This window comes from Triturus cristatus, chromosome 6 (genome assembly GCF_964204655.1).
Source record: "Triturus cristatus chromosome 6, aTriCri1.1, whole genome shotgun sequence".
Taxonomy (NCBI): domain Eukaryota; kingdom Metazoa; phylum Chordata; class Amphibia; order Caudata; family Salamandridae; genus Triturus; species Triturus cristatus.
In genome coordinates, this window is record NC_140589.1 from 366747115 (window position 1) to 366767042 (window position 19928).

Sequence of the window (19928 nt, forward strand, 5' to 3'; positions counted from 1 at the left end):
CACTGAAGTGCTCAGTAAAGAGAGGATTCAACTGAGGGGGTGTTAATGCCTACTGAAGGACAATGGACACATGCATCCCCAGCAGAGTGATGACTCGAATCTGGCTATTATTAGAGAATATGGTGACTGCTATCCAACTAAAGGACAATAAATGCTGGCCGATCTGCAGCACCTCATTAACAAGAGGTCATTCCAGCCCTGTAGGTCCAATGAAGAAGACAGTGATTACAATGCAGAAGCTAGGAATGATTAAATCAGAGTTGAGGCCCTTTTGATAGCAACTTTGAGGGACTTACAAAGTACTACTTGATGGACAGAGAATAAGATCTCAATCATGGAGAGAGTACAAGCTGACCTTCAAGGTTGGCTTACTCTTGTAATACTTGATGTGGACACCCTGAAACAGCAAGCTGTGATGGTGGAAAAGACAGTGAGGGATCAAAAGTCCATCTTTTCATTGATTCTCAGCTTAGAGACCAAAGTAGAATATCTAGAAAAGGAGTGTTAATCCACTAATCGCTGTGTCTTGGTTTTTTCAAGTCACTCTGTGGAATCTGAGCTGAAGACAGATGTTCAATCCTTCCCAGAGAGTGTAGTATTGACAGAAAATACAGAAATGACAACTTTGGTACTACAAGCCTTTTGTCAGCACACCAAATGGTCTTCACTAGATAAAAGTGGTATAGGGACAGTTCTTGTGGAGAGAGGGGACCACAAACTCAGAAAACTGATTATACTCACTGATTCCAAGTTTATTATCAGTTGAGGGATCCTGTATCCGCATAATGCTTGACACGAGTTTGACAACTTTGAGAAGTCGACAATCTTTGCAAAATTTGAAGAAAGAACTCCATGTTCATGGTACATGAGGGATATCTGTAGTTTCCTGTTTGACCGAGAGTCAGGGAGGGGGAAAGAGCTTTTTGTTTTCAAATCCAGTAGCTGCCCAGGATTTCCTAAAAGCTAGAGGAGTTAGGATCCCTGGTTTATTAGCATAAGGCAATGGATCACATGGACTGCTCTCCCTGCACGAATTGACAACTCTTCAAAGGAGAGCCCTGTGGGCTCAAAAGCAACTCTCATTGTATGTTTTCATTGTAGCCACTGAGAGTAGATGAGATCTTGCAAGATCTCAACAAGTCTCAGTGGCTATCTTAGGCGTGGCTACTATTTAAACCACATCCAAGACACCAAACCTTGCTTTTCCTCGAGGGCTCTGAAATGAGCACAGCTCCATGCTTGCCTTGATTTTACCTGGAAATGTTCAGTTGCCAGACCACTCCTCAACAACTTTGCTGCAACCATAGGCATTGATCCTCACTGCCCCCATCGTAAATTCTGTGGGCCCACAGCTTAGAGACCTAAAAGAGCCAACAGTGTATACATACCTTGATTGCAAGTGTGAAGGAATATTTGCAAAAAATCTTAAACCAATTTTTGCAACCTCAGAGGTATTCAAGTTTTGAATGTATACATTTTTCTAACCACTGAATGATTGCAATAGAGGGCTTATGTAATACTTGTATGTATTTCTCAAAGGTACACAATCTCCTGGGTGACAACACAACATAGAAGTGTAACCTGCTGCAGACTGTGCATAAAAAGCCCACAAGAGTGATAACCAAATCAAACCCACACATTGTTGCCAGAAGCATGGAAGCTGACTTACAGGTACATAAGAGAACAAAGGTAGGGAAGGCACACAACTGCAAGAAAAGCTGAGAGGCAGGAATGACTGACTAACCGACTTGCACTCTTTCTATGAGGGTCAACAGCTACAAGACAAGCTTAATGCACCAACCATCAACAAGGCCCATTTCCTTAATCCCCAACCATCCTGCTGGTGTTAAATTACCTCCAAGGGTGGGAGTGATTGGGAATGAGGAGTTGGGTTCATAACGTCTCAGACAATTGAAGATATTCTCTTAAATAATTATTTTGTTTTAGAATGTTGTCGCCATCTGACACCATTTTGGAATTTTTAGGATGGCTCAACACTTGTGGTGAATTCCTCAACACCCTTGATTTTCTAGATGTTACCATCTTTACTGAAGACACTGAGCTTAAAACTGAGACCTTTTATAAACCAACTGCCAAGAATAGCCTTCTCTCCTTCAAATTGTTTTACCCACGCGCAGTAAGGAAGAACCTCCCCTCCTCTGGAACAAACAGAGAACATGAAGGATAATCATATCCTCACATGTGTGACCACCTACTACACACTGTTCAACAGCATTAAGTAAGCCATCAACAAACATTGGCATATTATAACATCTGGATCATTTAAATGGCCAAAGCTAAGATTTGCCCACAAAAGGAGTAAAAACATCATAGATCTCATGGTAGATACACGTTCCCTAAAAAGAAAGAGAAAACAAATATGATGCTCACAACTTGGAGCCTACCACCTGTAGCAGGACATTACCCCAGCAGGTCAAGTACAGTGTGCCATTAGACAAAAGTAGCGAAAACCCTCACATTGAACAAGAACTTAGGAGTGGACCTAAAACGACAAACAAATGTCAATACCACACACACCATACATATGATCACATGTCCATGCAGACTAAGATATATAGGCTTGACTTGCCGCAAAGTCACAACACGGATTGGAGAACACCGTAGCAATATCAGATGCAAGAAAGCCACCACAAGGATGAGTAACCACTTCCCTGCTTCTCAGCATACAGCCAACGACCTTGAAGGAGTTATTTTGGAAACACTGGATGAGACAGACAGAGATACTGAATGCATTCTCTTCCAAAAAGAACAAAGATGGTTCCACCATCTTAGAACCTTTAATATAGGACTAAATGACAATGTACCTGGTTAGCGTTTGGTCAGTAATAATAATAATTTGAATTCTTATTATATTTATATATGTTTGAGCCATCAAGACTAGTGACAATAACTTGTGAGTTTATAAACATCATCCCTATAGCTTCTACTACCAATAAAGAATGACCATATGTTGACAACAGGGACTTCGCTCTTGGGTCCGCAAGCAAATACTCGGACGCATAACATTGTATCATACACCTGAGAGACATAAGTGAACCCTATAGTATTCTTCAGAGCATGTTCACAAATCTCCACTCATGAAGATAAGCTTTAAATTACTTATGTGATTTCCATCTCCATGAAACAAGACTCCTACATTTCACCACCATCAACAATGGGTGACTGTATGTTGACACTGACCACATTAGCTCTATTCCTTTTCTGCTCTTGACTCTACAAATTAACATACATCTACATCACATGCCAAAATATAAGAAACTCATTTTAACCCTATAGCACTTTTTTAAACGTACGCATGAATTGCACTTCTCTTAATATTATGACCAGAGAATCTGCATCTCATTAACCCTTTGCATGCTTCAGACAGCCCCCAGCCATCATAAGTCTTGGTGGGCATGTGTGGAGTACAGCCGGCGTCCGTCCTTATACTGCCCACTATTTAAATCTCCCGTACAGTGCGAAAATGCACGCAGGCTAACATTATGCATATTTCTTTTAATGCAACTTCAAGCAACCATTTAGAAGTAATACATCACAAAGTAAAATATCTAGAATAGAATCTTCATGTTGTACAATAGGCATGCACTTAGATTAATCTGTCTCTTTTAAATGCAAGGAAATACGTCTTTACTGCAATCAAATGCTTAAGTTTTTCTTCTTTATGTAATTTATAGGTTCCAAACCAGGGAGTATTGGAAGAAGCAGCAAAGGAGCTTGGGAGAACAGTAGTCAGACTTGAATCTTACAGAGGCAAACTCTTATGGCTGCATCCTTACAGGAGAGCCATCTATGCAGAATTATCTGAAAAAGAGATAGAATTAGTGTTCTATACTTGTGCGCCTTATGTAAAAAAGCAATGTTGAGTGAAAGCAATATAAGTTACAATACATTGAAATGATTGTTAATAAACTAATAATCATATTTCATTCCTTCTTTCATTTTAATATAATTTTAAATAACTGTAAAATACATTGTTGTCACCAAGAAAAAGAGTAGGGGCAAAAAAATATATTAGGACCGTGCAGTAAACACACGTTTTTGCAAAATGTAAATACATGGCAGATTGTGATAACAGCTAATATATATATATATATTTTAACTCTTCCCTGAAGCATATATATATATATATTCTGCTCCGATGCACCAACATACGAGTCACTCTTAGGGCGGGTGCCCAGATGCGGCGGTGCTCCGCATAACATAAATGCTCCACAATCCCCTCACTTGGTAGAAGGAAGAACAGCACTCGCGGGGCTTAGTTGCAGCAGTGATTTATTTTCTTGTTAAAGCCAAAAACAGATGCGTTTCAGATAAGATCCTTCGTCGGTGTTTACAGTACGCGCTGTGAGGCACCATTTTAAAGCGTCATGCATTTCACCATGGAAACAGACAAGGGCTGGCGACCCGCCGTATTGCGTGCGCAATTTTGGAATGGTTCTCACCACATTGTCAAATACAACAAAAACAGCCATTATTCATTGTAAATCAAAGGTTTTTAGATAAAAACTCATCAATAGTTCATTCTATTTATATATTATTGCTGTTTAAGAAATAATCTGTCATTTAACAATCATTTAACAATCTCGCCGTGTATCGGCCTCATGCAACCTGTTATCTCAGGTTGCAAACATCCCCTGTCTGTTCTTTATGTTGCCGTGTATCGGCCCCCGCTTTAGGGGGCCGATATATTCAAGTAATAGATCAGTAATTTGTTCAAATCAATAGGTCAGTTTACAGTTGTCAAATCAATGAATGACTGCATTGCATTAGTTACCCAAATGAACCGTCAATTCTTCCCCACCATTTAATCCATTTGGGGATTTCGTCTGGAGATCTATAATATAACGAGATTCCAATCTTCTCAATTTTAACACTCTATCCCCTCCTCTGATGTTTGGTAGTACACAATCAATACTGAAATATTGCAGCAAATCTCTGTCGCTTTTGTGTTTGATAGCAAAATGACGTGCTACTGGATAGTTGAAATCCTTCTTAGCGATAGCACGCATGTGTTCCAACACACTTAATTTCACACAGTGTATGGTGCTCCCTATATATCTAAGTCCGCAAGGGCACTTAAGACAATAGACAGCATGTGTTAACATACGAAATAAAAGGTCTGAGAGTAGGGAAAAAGATAACCAAATTTATGACCTGTCAAACAAAACATGCTGTTTATTGTCTTAAGTGCCCTTGCAGACTTCCTTCTATCAAGTGAGGGGATTGTGGAGCATATATATATATATATATATATATATATATATATATATATATATATATATTCACTTAAAAAAACCATAGGTTTCACACAGGTTATAGTTAGGTGGATATTTCACTCGTAAAAAACCATTGAAATTCCCCCGTTATAGTTAGTTCAGATAACTATAACTCGCGCGACCGCCACTCTATCACAAGGATGATGTAATCAGTGATGTCATGAGTGATGCCACTGACCATTTCAGGAGTGATGTAATATCTGACATCATGAGCAGTGGATTGGGGGCGCATGAGTTATAGTTATCTGAATTAACTATAACGGGGGAATTTCATTGGTTTTTTACGAGTGAAATATCCACCTAACTATAACCTGTGTGAAACCTATGGTTTTTAAAGTGAATATGTATATATATATATATATATATATATATATATGTATTCGGTGGGATGTCCTTCGTTCGAGCCGCACTCAGACGCGGAGCCGCTTTTATCCCAAAAAGCATTTATTGGTATGAACAACTTGGTAATCCAGCAAAATGAAGCATTGTGACCGCTGCCTGACGCGTTTCAACAAATGTCTTCCTCAGAGGCTTTTCGCGGTCAAAAGAGAGCATGGCGTCCCACATCTTCCTTATCAGCCATATCGTACGCCGTCATTCGGACGCTCTGTATGAGCTGTACGTGAGGTTTCTGGGAGATGTAGTTCGTTATTAAGTCCTGAATGGATGCTCTCCGGATAATCTGCCATATCAAAGCTCTACAATGAGCCCCAGAAAACAAAGTTGCTCTCATCCTTTCGGCCCACGTTCCACTGAACGAGCCCTGTACTCATAGAGCTCCGTGGCCCCCACTTCTGGGGTGGTGCAGGCTCAGCGGCAGGACACAGCCGCTTGGTATAAGTATTCGGTGGGATGTCCTTCGTTCGAGCCGCACTCAGACGCGGAGCCGCTTTAATCCCAAAAAGCACTTATTGGTATGAACAACTTGGTAATCCAGCAAAATGAAGCATTGTGACCGCTGCCTGACGCGTTTCAACAAATGTCTTCCTCAGAGGCTTTTCGCGGTCAAAAGAGAGCATGGCGTCCCACATCTTCCTTATCAGCCATATCGTACGCCGTCATTCGGACGCTCTGTATGAGCTGTACGTGAGGTTTCTGGGAGATGTAGTTCGTTATTAAGTCCTGAATGGATGCTCTCCGGATAATCTGCCATATCAAAGCTCTACAATGAGCCCCAGAAAACAAAGTTGCTCTCATCCTTTCGGCCCACGTTCCACTGAACGAGCCCTGTACTCATAGAGCTCCGTGGCCCCCACTTCTGGGGTGGTGCAGGCTCAGCGGCAGGACACAGCCGCTTGGTATAAGTATTCGGTGGGATGTCCTTCGTTCGAGCCGCACTCAGACGCGGAGCCGCTTTTATCCCAAAAAGCATTTATTGGTATGAACAACTTGGTAATCCAGCAAAATGAAGCATTGTGACCGCTGCCTGACGCGTTTCAACAAATGTCTTCCTCAGAGGCTTTTCGCGGTCAAAAGAGAGCATGGCGTCCCACATCTTCCTTATCAGCCATATCGTACGCCGTCATTCGGACGCTCTGTATGAGCTGTACGTGAGGTTTCTGGGAGATGTAGTTCGTTATTAAGTCCTGAATGGATGCTCTCCGGATAATCTGCCATATCAAAGCTCTACAATGAGCCCCAGAAAACAAAGTTGCTCTCATCCTTTCGGCCCACGTTCCACTGAACGAGCCCTGTACTCATAGAGCTCCGTGGCCCCCACTTCTGGGGTGGTGAGCATCCATTCAGGACTTAATAACGAACTACATCTCCCAGAAACCTCACGTACAGCTCATACAGAGCGTCCGAATGACGGCGTACGATATGGCTGATAAGGAAGATGTGGGACGCCATGCTCTCTTTTGACCGCGAAAAGCCTCTGAGGAAGACATTTGTTGAAACGCGTCAGGCAGCGGTCACAATGCTTCATTTTGCTGGATTACCAAGTTGTTCATACCAATAAATGCTTTTTGGGATAAAAGCGGCTCCGCGTCTGAGTGCGGCTCGAACGAAGGACATCCCACCGAATACTTATACCAAGCGGCTGTGTCCTGCCGCTGAGCCTGCACCACCCCAGAAGTGGGGGCCACGGAGCTCTATGAGTACAGGGCTCGTTCAGTGGAACGTGGGCCGAAAGGATGAGAGCAACTTTGTTTTCTGGGGCTCATTGTAGAGCTTTAATATGGCAGATTATCCGGAGAGCATCCATTCAGGACTTAATAACGAACTACATCTCCCAGAAACCTCACGTACAGCTCATACAGAGCGTCCGAATGACGGCGTACGATATGGCTGATAAGGAAGATGTGGGACGCCATGCTCTCTTTTGACCGCGAAAAGCCTCTGAGGAAGACATTTGTTGAAACGCGTCAGGCAGCGGTCACAATGCTTCATTTTGCTGGATTACCAAGTTGTTCATACCAATAAATGCTTTTTGGGATAAAAGCGGCTCCGCGTCTGAGTGCGGCTCGAACGAAGGACATCCCACCGAATACTTATACCAAGCGGCTGTGTCCTGCCGCTGAGCCTGCACCACCCCAGAAGTGGGGGCCACGGAGCTCTATGAGTACAGGGCTCGTTCAGTGGAACGTGGGCCGAAAGGATGAGAGCAACTTTGTTTTCTGGGGCTCATTGTAGAGCTTTAATATGGCAGATTATCCGGAGAGCATCCATTCAGGACTTAATAACGAACTACATCTCCCAGAAACCTCACGTACAGCTCATACAGAGCGTCCGAATGACGGCGTACGATATGGCTGATAAGGAAGATGTGGGACGCCATGCTCTCTTTTGACCGCGAAAAGCCTCTGAGGAAGACATTTGTTGAAACGCGTCAGGCAGCGGTCACAATGCTTCATTTTGCTGGATTACCAAGTTGTTCATACCAATAAATGCTTTTTGGGATAAAAGCGGCTCCGCGTCTGAGTGCGGCTCGAACGAAGGACATCCCACCGAATACTTATACCAAGCGGCTGTGTCCTGCCGCTGAGCCTGCACCACCCCAGAAGTGGGGGCCACGGAGCTCTATGAGTACAGGGCTCGTTCAGTGGAACGTGGGCCGAAAGGATGAGAGCAACTTTGTTTTCTGGGGCTCATTGTAGAGCTTTAATATGGCAGATTATCCGGAGAGCATCCATTCAGGACTTAATAACGAACTACATCTCCCAGAAACCTCACGTACAGCTCATACAGAGCGTCCGAATGACGGCGTACGATATGGCTGATAAGGAAGATGTGGGACGCCATGCTCTCTTTTGACCGCGAAAAGCCTCTGAGGAAGACATTTGTTGAAACGCGTCAGGCAGCGGTCACAATGCTTCATTTTGATGGATTACCAAGTTGTTCATACCAATAAATGCTTTTTGGGATAAAAGCGGCTCCGCGTCTGAGTGCGGCTCGAACGAAGGACATCCCACCGAATACTTATACCAAGCGGCTGTGTCCTGCCGCTGAGCCTGCACCACCCCAGAAGTGGGGGCCACGGAGCTCTATGAGTACAGGGCTCGTTCAGTGGAACGTGGGCCGAAAGGATGAGAGCAACTTTGTTTTCTGGGGCTCATTGTAGAGCTTTAATATGGCAGATTATCCGGAGAGCATCCATTCAGGACTTAATAACGAACTACATCTCCCAGAAACCTCACGTACAGCTCATACAGAGCGTCCGAATGACGGCGTACGATATGGCTGATAAGGAAGATGTGGGACGCCATGCTCTCTTTTGACCGCGAAAAGCCTCTGAGGAAGACATTTGTTGAAACGCGTCAGGCAGCGGTCACAATGCTTCATTTTGCTGGATTACCAAGTTGTTCATACCAATAAATGCTTTTTGGGATAAAAGCGGCTCCGCGTCTGAGTGCGGCTCGAACGAAGGACATCCCACCGAATACTTATACCTAGCGGCTGTGTCCTGCCGCTGAGCCTGCACCACCCCAGAAGTGGGGGCCACGGAGCTCTATGAGTACAGGGCTCGTTCAGTGGAACGTGGGCCGAAAGGATGAGAGCAACTTTGTTTTCTGGGGCTCATTGTAGAGCTTTAATATGGCAGAATATCCGGAGAGCATCCATTCAGGACTTAATAACGAACTACATCTCCCAGAAACCTCACGTACAGCTCATACAGAGCGTCCGAATGACGGCGTACGATATGGCTGATAAGGAAGATGTGGGACGCCATGCTCTCTTTTGACCGCGAAAAGCCTCTGAGGAAGACATTTGTTGAAACGCGTCAGGCAGCGGTCACAATGCTTCATTTTGCTGGATTACCAAGTTGTTCATACCAATAAATGCTTTTTGGGATAAAAGCGGCTCCGCGTCTGAGTGCGGCTCGAACGAAGGACATCCCACCGAATACTTATACCAAGCGGCTGTGTCCTGCCGCTGAGCCTGCACCACCCCAGAAGTGGGGGCCACGGAGCTCTATGAGTACAGGGCTCGTTCAGTGGAACGTGGGCCGAAAGGATGAGAGCAACTTTGTTTTCTGGGGCTCATTGTAGAGCTTTAATATGGCAGATTATCCGGAGAGCATCCATTCAGGACTTAATAACGAACTACATCTCCCAGAAACCTCACGTACAGCTCATACAGAGCGTCCGAATGACGGCGTACGATATGGCTGATAAGGAAGATGTGGGACGCCATGCTCTCTTTTGACCGCGAAAAGCCTCTGAGGAAGACATTTGTTGAAACGCGTCAGGCAGCGGTCACAATGCTTCATTTTGCTGGATTACCAAGTTGTTCATACCAATAAATGCTTTTTGGGATAAAAGCGGCTCCGCGTCTGAGTGCGGCTCGAACGAAGGACATCTCACCGAATACTTATACCAAGCGGCTGTGTCCTGCCGCTGAGCCTGCACCACCCCAGAAGTGGGGGCCACGGAGCTCTATGAGTACAGGGCTCGTTCAGTGGAACGTGGGCCGAAAGGATGAGAGCAACTTTGTTTTCTGGGGCTCATTGTAGAGCTTTAATATGGCAGATTATCCGGAGAGCATCCATTCAGGACTTAATAACGAACTACATCTCCCAGAAACCTCACGTACAGCTCATACAGAGCGTCCGAATGACGGCGTACGATATGGCTGATAAGGAAGATGTGGGACGCCATGCTCTCTTTTGACCGCGAAAAGCCTCTGAGGAAGACATTTGTTGAAACGCGTCAGGCAGCGGTCACAATGCTTCATTTTGCTGGATTACCAAGTTGTTCATACCAATAAATGCTTTTTGGGATAAAAGCGGCTCCGCGTCTGAGTGCGGCTCGAACGAAGGACATCCCACCGAATACATATATATATATATATGTATATTCACTGAAAAAATCATAGGTTTCAGGGGTGTTATAGTTAGCTGGACTTTTCACTTGTACAAAACCATTGAAATTCCCCCGTTATAGTTAGTTCAGCTAACTGTAACTTGCGCGCCCGCAATGCACTGCTGATGACGTCACATGTTACATCACTCATGACATGGTCAGTGACATCACTCATGACATCACTGATGACATCTCAAATGACATCACTGATGACATCACTGATGACATCATCCAGTGAATGTGTGTTTTTCTGAAAATTAAATATGTTTTATATATGTATATCTCGAGGTCGATGGAAGAATAAATGGGTATATAAGTGTCTACATGGATGATTTGTTTTTGAAAAATTGATTGTGTAACTGACTGATTAAGTGTATCATAGTGAATACATGGCTTAGTGAGTAATGTTTAAATATCTAAATATCTGTATCAGTCTCTCACTTTGTGTATAAGTGGCTGCATGGGTTGGTAAGTAGCTACATGGGTGTCTATATAGGTTATTAGTTGGTTTTTTGAGTATCAGTCTGAGTGTCTGCATGGTTCGGTGGGGGGTATTATGTAGTGCATAGTTGCATGAATGAGTGACTCACCGTTTGTATGTGTTGAAGACAGCATGTGTGCAGGACTGTATGGGTGGATGAGTGTGTGTATTGGTGTGTTAGTGAGTGAATGACTGTCTCAATAGTGTCTTTATGAGTAACTACATATGTTTTAAACTAGTATATGTGACTATTGGTGTATATAAGTGAGTATATGTGAGAGTGAGAGATTGAAAGAGTTCCTGTATGAATAAGTATGTGTTTCTATAAGTGATTGTTTAAAAGACTAAGTATGTGTAAGTTTCCGTAGAAGTAAGTGTGGTGGTGTGTGTATAACTGTATATGCAAGTAAATGTATGTTTGATTCTTTATTAGCATGAGTGACTATGTGTGTGAGTAACTCTATGGATGAGTGGCATTGTGTAACAGGATGTATAGGTGCATGAGTACATATGATGAGTGAGTACATGTATGAGTGACTGTATAGGACTCTTGGTGAATGAGTGGATGTGGATGTGGATCTTACAATTACTGAATAGGTTGTTGTAACTGGTATTGGTATGTCCATTGTTTTGAAAATTTTAATTTCTATTTTTGAATGTGTGTATCAAAGGTTATATTAGGGGGAGAGGAGGTCTGCCACTCTATCACAAGGATGATGTCATCAGTGATGTCATCAGTGATGTCATGAGTGATGTCACTGACCATGTCATGAGTGATGTAATATGTGACGTCATCAGCAGTGCATTGTGGGCGCGCGAGTTATAGTTAGCTGAACTAACTATAACGGGGGAATTTCAATGGTTTTGTACAAGTGAAAAGTCCAGCTAACTATAACACCCCTGCAACCTATGGTTTTTTCAGTGAATTTCTGAGGTTTTTTAAATGCTAATTCCTAACTATAACGTGCCTGAAACCTATGTTTTTTTCTGTGAATTTCAAAGGTTTTTTAAATGCTAATTTCTAACTATGCCTACAGAGATAGGACATGTGAAGAAAGAAGAAAAAATGCACAGAAAGAAAAAAAAGAAGTGCAGAAAGAAGCAACAGAAGTCCTCAAAGACGAAGAAAACTGCAGGAAGAAGGATAACGTGCAGAAAGAACAAAAAGAAGAGCAGAAAGAAGCCTTGTTGCAAAATCATCCTGTACCCTCAACTTTTTCAGACGGATACTGGTGGTAACTGAGTCTGACTAACCAGTCCTAGAGCCAGTGCTATGTTAAAAGACACTTAGAATACAGTGAAAACACCTACATACACTAGGGAACATTATGCGTTGGGGTCCCCCTGTGATTAGCATGACCTCCTCTGTAAGCCCCTAGTATATAATAGGGCAGGGGGATTGAAACTACCTCTTAAAACAGGCCACAGGGCGTTTTTGTACACGTTAACTCAGGCCCCGTCCCCTCCCTTCACCACTGTGTAAACATGCCCTGTGTCCGTTTTTAGTTGGGAGATTAAGTTCATTTGAATCCTGAGGGTCACTAGTGTCCAACTAGCCCACTAGGTACCTCCAGTAAGTGCCACAGAGCTGTGTTGCAGAGAGGTGTAAAAAGTGGCACGGCCTGGACCACCTCTCTGCAATGCAGCTCAGTGGCGCTTACTGGAAGCACTTGGTGGGCTAGTTAGCCCCCAGGGGCCCTCAGTATTGAAGGGAAATTATATCCCAAATTTAAAACGTGCCATAGTGCGTGTTTGCACACGTCACCTCAGGCTCCGTCCCCTCCCTTCACCACTGTGTAAACGCGCCCTGTGGCTGTTCTAAGTTGAGAGATTAAGGGGCATATCAACAAGGGCTTTATCTCTGCTTTTTTGGCTTTAAAAGCCAAAAAAGGAGAGATAAAACTAGCGCCCTATCAACAACAGGGTGCTAACATGCAAATTTGCATGTTAGCACCCTTTTACTCTACGCTTCCACTTGCATCTCTAATGAGATGCAAAGGGGGCGTTCCAGAGTAAAATAATAGGAGAAATGTCGCTAAGCGACATTTCTCCTATTATCAAGAATGTCGCTAACCCTGTTAGAGACAAAAAAAGCAGCGCTAACCGCGGTTAACGCTGCTTTTTTACATCTGGTATTTTTCTGACTTAGCCATGATATCCTATGGAAGGAGGATATCATGGCTAAATTTGCCTGTCCCTATCAACAAGGTAACATGAGATTATCGCTGGGTTTCCAGCGATAATCTCACGTTAGCCTGTTAGCGTGAGAATTTTTATCGCTATTGAGATAAGCGTTGCTAATAGAACGCTATCTCAGCGATAAAAATTCACGCTAGCCGGCGATAATTATCCTAGCGCTAAGTGCTCTTAGAGATAATTATCGCCGGTTGTTGTTGATATGACCCAAAGTCCCCTTGAATCCTAAGGGTCCCTAGGGTCAAACTAGACCACTAGGTACCTCCAGTAAGCGCCACAGAGCTGTGTTGCAGAGAGGTGTAAAAAGGGGCTTGGCCTCAGAACACCTGTCTGCAGCGCAGCTCCCTGGCGCATACTGGAGATGCCTGTTGGGCTAGTTGGCCATCAGGGACCCTCAGTATTGAAGAGGAATTAATTCCCCAACTTACAACTCGCCAGGGGGCGCGTTTGCAGAGTGCTGCAAGGAGGGGGCGTCGCCTCCGGCACGATGCCAGTCTTTTATTTATTTTAATTTTTTAAGAAGGGGGGCTGTGTGGTTCTCCTTCTTATTCTAATTTATTGGCCCTGATGACTCCATCCCCCAGGGCCTGTCTTCTAATTATATTTTTTTGACCCCAATCCCCAGGGCCGGCCACTGTTTTTTATTATTTTAAAAAAATATATATTTATAGACACACCTAGGACATGCTGCACAAACCGTGCGTACCTATCACCATGACGATTTGTGTGATATTCATTAAAAGGCGACTATGCATACAATGAATCCACGTGGAATGTATTTACACCACTAGTGAAGCTCTGACATGTCTGATGCCCTACCGTGCCTAATCCCGGTAGAGTCAAGTCAAGTCAAAAATACTTTTATTAATTCTTTAAAAATCATAAAAGGATGGCAAACCATCATCAAATTCTAGTTCTAAACATTATGTAAACATATGTATATAAAAGATATAATTATGTAAAAAGTTGTTATTATTATTATTATTATTATTTTTGGGTATCGTTTTGAAACATTGATCTGGAAGAAATCATTGGAAAAGGGAGCCATGATCACAGTAGAAAGTCCATCAAAAAGTTAAATGTTTGCTTGTCATGAAGAAATTTTGTCCAATTCTTTTGCTGCTACTTTCCAAAATTTTATAGCACTGCAGGAGAGTGGAGTTGAGAACCATCCAAGACACCTGATGACCGCAACTCTACATGTTCTGATCTGTTCTTTCTTTAAGATCTCCCGAAGAATGGATTTACGTGTTTTCAATAAAATGGGGCATATGCATAATAAGTGTAATAATGACTCCTCCCCTTGACAGCAAAGGCGACATTCCTTCGATGGCCATACGTATTTCCATTGCGGGGTTAAATCTTTTGAGGGGAATGAACCCAGTCTTAGTAACATCAAGTAATGCTTTTTATAGTAAGAAATATGTTCAGTCAGATACCGTTGCAGTTTTAACCTCTGGTATGTCTGAATCATGGCCCAGGCGTGATGTTTTTTAGAAAAAGACTTTTTGTCAGTTAATAGGGAGTTCCTCTTGATTGCGGAATTTGCCGCGTTTTTAAATCCAGGATACGTTACTGGTGTTGACCAGACCTCCTCTAGCTGTAACGCCGACAAGGATTCCTGCAGTATTCTCGTCGTTGAGTTGGCATGTCTAGCTTGACTTTCGATCTCAACCCAACAACGATGGGCTAGGGTGTTATCTTCTGCCTCCCTAATCCTCCAATAGTACTTCACTAAAGCACCTTGTCTGGCCATGATCTGGTTTTTTAATCCAAATTCTAGACGGATTTGGTCTTGTGAGATGTGTTGCGGAATTGTAAACAGTCTTTTGAAGAATACGGATTGTGCTGTATTTAGGGTAGTTGCATCTTTGGTATTCAGGATTTCTGAACCGTAGGAGATGGAAGGCAAAAATTTTGCAGCGATCACTTGAAGCAGGTGGCTAGTAGAACAACCTGTGAGCTTTTTTTTCAAAACTTTAAAGGTGAACAGCAGTTGTTTTGCTTTTATGCTTCCTTGTTCCATGTGTTGTTTAAAGTTTAACTTGCTATCGAGCAGAAAGCCTAAGTATTTATAGGAAGTTACGCAGGCCAAACGTTGTTCGCCCAATTTCCAGGAAAAGGAGTACCTGGACGAGATTTTGTTATGTTTTGAAAAACGCATTACTTTTGTCTTTTGATGATTGATCGTAAGTTGGTTGGAGTTGGTATAGGCTCCTAGTCCCATTATCAGTTTCTGCAGGCCAGCTGGTGTTTGTGCTAGTAGTACTATATCATCTGCATACTGAAGGCATGGCGTTGGTATTTTGCCCAGTTTTGGGGGGTCAGCTAGAATTGACTGAAGGTGTTTGTCGAGATCTGACGTGTAGATATTAAACAAGCAGGGCGCTAAAACGCAACCTTGTTTTAGCCCGTTCAGAGTTGAAATCTTACCGGTGACCCTTAACCCGTCTCCTTTCTTAATTTGCACCCAGGTGTTAGAATACAGATTGATGATGGCCTCCAGGAGTCTGGGCGGAACCCCCCAGGCCTGCATCTTAGCCCATAGAGCGGCTCTTGAAACTTTATCAAAGGCCGCCCTAAGGTCCACGAAGCAGGCATACAGGGGCCTTGATTTTTCGTAGGCCTGATTGGCTAAGAGAGTGACAGCAGAGATGTTCGTCAAGGTGCCCATCCCCGCCCGAAATCCAGTTTGCGTAGGAGGTATTTGGTTTTTTAGACTAACCCAGACCTCTAGATCTGCTAAGAGGTTAGATGCGTAAATTTTCGCCTCTACATCTATTAATGCGATCAGTCTGTAGTTAGAGATGTCCGAACGTGGACCCGACTTGCAGATTGGGGTAAGGATACTTCCTCTCCAGGACTCGGGGATCAGACAATCTGCTGTGACTTTGGAATAAAAGGGAGTCAGGACTTGAGACCAGAATACGGGGTCATGTCGGAACAAGGCATTTGGTAGGCCGTTTGGGCCAGGTGCTACCTCTGATTTTAAGTTTTTAATTATTTTTAGCACTTGAATTTCTGTAAATAGCACTGAATCCCCAGGCAGTTTGAGGTTATTGGTACCGTTGACTAGGTCTCGGCCTCCTGCCTCCTTCGCTGTTTGTTCTTCGCAGTTTGAGGCCGGTCGGGGTACAGCTTTGTTGTAAAGGAGTTCAATGTGGGCTCTCCATGTAGCCTCCAGTATTTCCGAATGGAGATGTTGAGTCCTGCCATTGGTTAGTTGGTTTATTTGTTCCCAGAAAAGCCTGGAATCCCCCAATTTACAAGCATGGTGCTCTTTTTTTGTACGTTTTATGTCATTTTTTAGCTGTTTCCAAGTTTTCCTAGTTTTTGCAATTAACGGCAGAAGTTCCTGATGGTTTTCTGGACCCCGGGATCGTAATTGTCTGAGGTATTTATTTAGTAGTTGTTTTTGTTTCCTCAGATTATTATTGAACCAAACAGCCCCTTTTGAGTTTCCGGCTTGGCGGGCATGGGTATTTTTAGAAAATATGTTGTTAATTTCAAAAATAAAAGACTCCCAAGCTTTTATGGTTAGTGTTTCAAGGTTGGATTTTTCCAAAAGACTGGTATAGGTGTTTTCAATGGCCTTGATGTTGTTCTTATTCCAGCGAAGGCGTTTTAAATTATAGCATTGTGTTAGAGATGATAGTGCTTTTACTTTCGCTGAAATTTTAAAGGCTATTAATAATGTAAAGGATTGTGGCTGATGGTCGCTTTCAGCCCGATCTTTTATCTGAAAGTTCGTAATGTGCGAGAGAAGGTCACAATCTATAATGGTATAGTCAATGATGGAACGTGTTTTTTGTGTAACCCTATTGTATGCTGCGGGTTGGTCGGTAGGAACTTGGCCATTAAGTATGCACATTGAGAGGTCTTTCAAGCGAGATGCGCCAAAAGTGTCCTGACAATTGGGGGCTTGTGTGGGCCCCTTTGTTCCATTACTCCTTTCATGTAGTAAGTTCATATTGAAGTCGCCCGACAAAATGATTTTGGCATCCGGATAGGCGAGTTTTAATGTTTTTATTGAATTAATTAGTTGTTCAATTCTTAACTTCTTTTTTTTAGATGCAGGATGAATGTAGATATTGAGGATGAGCAGGGTGAAGGTCTCTGGGACATCTATTTTAACGCACAACGTCCAGGAACTGTCTAAGTCTACGATAGAAGCCTGCCATGGAATTTCTGTGGAAATAAAAGTAGAGAGTCCTCCTTTTGCTCTTCCATGTCTGGAGGCTTCTTTAGCTGGATTCAGAAATTCTTTAAAACCTGTTATGGGGGATGGAGTTGTTTGCCAGGATTCTTGGAAAAGGAGAATATTATATTGTGTGATAAAATTCATGAAATCTGGGTCTTCTGATTTTTATTGAAGGCTGTGCACGTTCCAGGAACAAATGGTACATCCTCGAAGCGATTGGGAGGCTTGTGTTGAAGATGTTCATGCCTTTCCCTGGGATATGCCTTCTTTTTAATGCCCAAGATGTCGAAGGTTTGCCAGCTTCGGGGTACTCAAGAGTGATAGTAATTTTCCTGGCCTGGTGCTCTTTATCCCTCATTTGACTTTGATAATCTGGGCCTTTTGCTCCTTTTAGGAGACTCGTGGTGTTAGAAGGTGGTTGTAATGGGCTCGGATAACGCGGGGGAATCAACTTTTTTAGCTCTATTCCCCATTTGCCAAATGTGTCCTTCTGCTGCCAGATGAGGTCAACATGCATTTTGTTAGTAAATGTAGCAATTGTGGCTTCCTGACCAGTGGAACACAGATTTTGTTTAAATTCAATGCTTTCGATGTCGTTGGTGTTTATGTTGTTTAAGGATGGGAGAGCTTTGAATAATTTTAGTAAGACAGTTCTATTTAATACGTCGTGCATTCCCCTTGAGACATATTGTGGGTTGAAGATGACTTTGTTGTTAGCTGGCGGATCAGTCTCCAATTCATTATCCAAGGTTTTTCCATATGTTTCACTACTGTTGGTTCTCGTAGGATCTGAGGTGGGTTGCGAGTTTCTGGTTTGTTATTTTGTTGGTTATTTGCGCCACCCCCGTTTGTTTCCGCAAGTCGCCTTACGACAGTGCCGGTTTTTTCTATCAAGGTGGACGGACCCTGATTTGTATTCCTTTCTATCAACTTGAGGCAACTCACTGGTGCTTGTGTTGCCTGAGTTTTGGAGTTGTTTTTTCCCTCCCCAGCTCCATTTTTGAATAAGCTGTATAGTTTCCTTGGCGGAGACGAATCCCTTAGATTTTGATTCAGTGTATTAGACATGGTTGGTGAATTTGGGGAAAAGATTGATTGCTCCTTGGGGGTTACTGCTTCCGTACTGCTATGAGTTGTAGTTACTTCTTGCGTTGTTCCGTTTTGGGTTGATGTTGCCAGGGACTGGTCTGATACATTGCTTAGTTGTTTGCGCTTTCTGGATTTTCTCAGTCGTTTGCGTTCCCGTTTTAATAGAATCGTGGGGACTTTTAGCTGACTTTCCAGTGTTTTCCTTTATTGCTTTTGAGATGAAAAATCCTGGGTACTTAGATTATCTGGAACATTTTGTAGGTTATTTATGGGTGCTGTTGACTCCGTGAGTTTAATCTGTATGGGTGTTGATTCTATTGCACTGTTTTTTAGGCCTACGGAAGGATTGAGACATTCTAGGTTAGAACCCTTAGGGGCTACATTTTCTTGCTCCAATTTATTTATTACATCATTCTTAATTGGAGTTGTAGGCTTAGTTGCGACTTCCCTTGTTGTATTCAGAAGTTCATTAAATATAGTATTCGAGTGCAATGGCAATGACACGTTTGAAAGGTGGTTTCCCGATCTTGCTGAACCTTCAAGATCATCTCATTGAAGCTTTGCAGTTTTTGTTCGACCCCCTGGACATGAATTGCAAGGATATTTAAAAGATCTACTTGAGTATCTAATTTGTCTGCGTGTAAAATCATTGCTTTGCCAATTGTATCCATAGTACCTAGCAAATGGGGCCATACTGTGACTGTCGATGGAGCTAAGTTGGCACTGTGGTCCGAATGGGGCAATTCGCTTGAGCGAACTGGAAAATTGATAGGTGATACCTTTTTTTGATTTTGTGATATCTTGAGGCTGGTTCCGGGTAGTTTAAAAGGCAATTCGATGTGTCGTTTAGTGTGTCCAGCCATGGGTGGTCTATCATTTCCGACGTGAGGGGGAATGGATCGGCAAGGACTTGGGTATCAAAGCTTAAGTTGGCTATCCCCTGACTGGTGGGGTAGTCGCCCCCCTGCTGTGGAATGATCGTGCCCATGGGGCTGAAAGTGATTTTATTGTGCTGGTTTTTTGAGTATTTTGAGTTGCTTTTACTGTGATAGTTAATTTTATCGGTGTGACCATTGTGATCATAGTGTCCTGCTGAAGTTTGATGTTCTTGAGACTGAGGTAAGTAATCCAGATGAGATTGGGATTGATGGTGATGAATTAGAACCTCTATTGCCTCGGAATGTTTCCTTTGGGAAATCTCCAGGGGAGGAAGTTTTTTGAAAGATAGTTGCTGAGGACTCTGATTATCTTGGTTTTCGGCATCCAGGATGACTGAGCCCGCTTGTTTCTTTTTTTTCCGTTCTGTCTCAGTATTATTTATTGTGTTTCTATCCCCTAATGGGGTCATATTTAATTCTTTG